We start from the raw sequence: 325 nt of genomic DNA, 5'->3' as shown, positions 1-325 counted from the left end.
CGCCTCCGCCGCCATCCCCGCCGCCGCCACCGCTCATCTGGTCCCAGAACGAGGGTGGCAGCTGCACCGATCACTGCGCCAGCCTCGGCACGACGTGCGCCGACGAGACGCCCAACAACCCGCCCTTGCCGGCCGACGAGTGGCCTAAAACCGTCTGGCCGACGACAGAGGCGCAGATGGAGGCCATCTCGAACGCGTGGGGCCTGGGGTGCACCGCGTACGTTGATCGTCCGGACCTCTATGTGCGCGTTGACCCGCCCGAAGGCAGCACGGTGAAGTGCTTTTACGGCAACACCGCAAGCTGCCCTAACACGTGGGGGGGATC

The sequence above is a fragment of the Emiliania huxleyi genome, assembly GCF_000372725.1.
Source record: "Emiliania huxleyi CCMP1516 chromosome Unknown EMIHUscaffold_14, whole genome shotgun sequence".
NCBI classification, from domain to species: domain Eukaryota; phylum Haptophyta; order Isochrysidales; family Noelaerhabdaceae; genus Emiliania; species Emiliania huxleyi.
Note: the sequence above shows the minus strand (reverse complement) of the source record.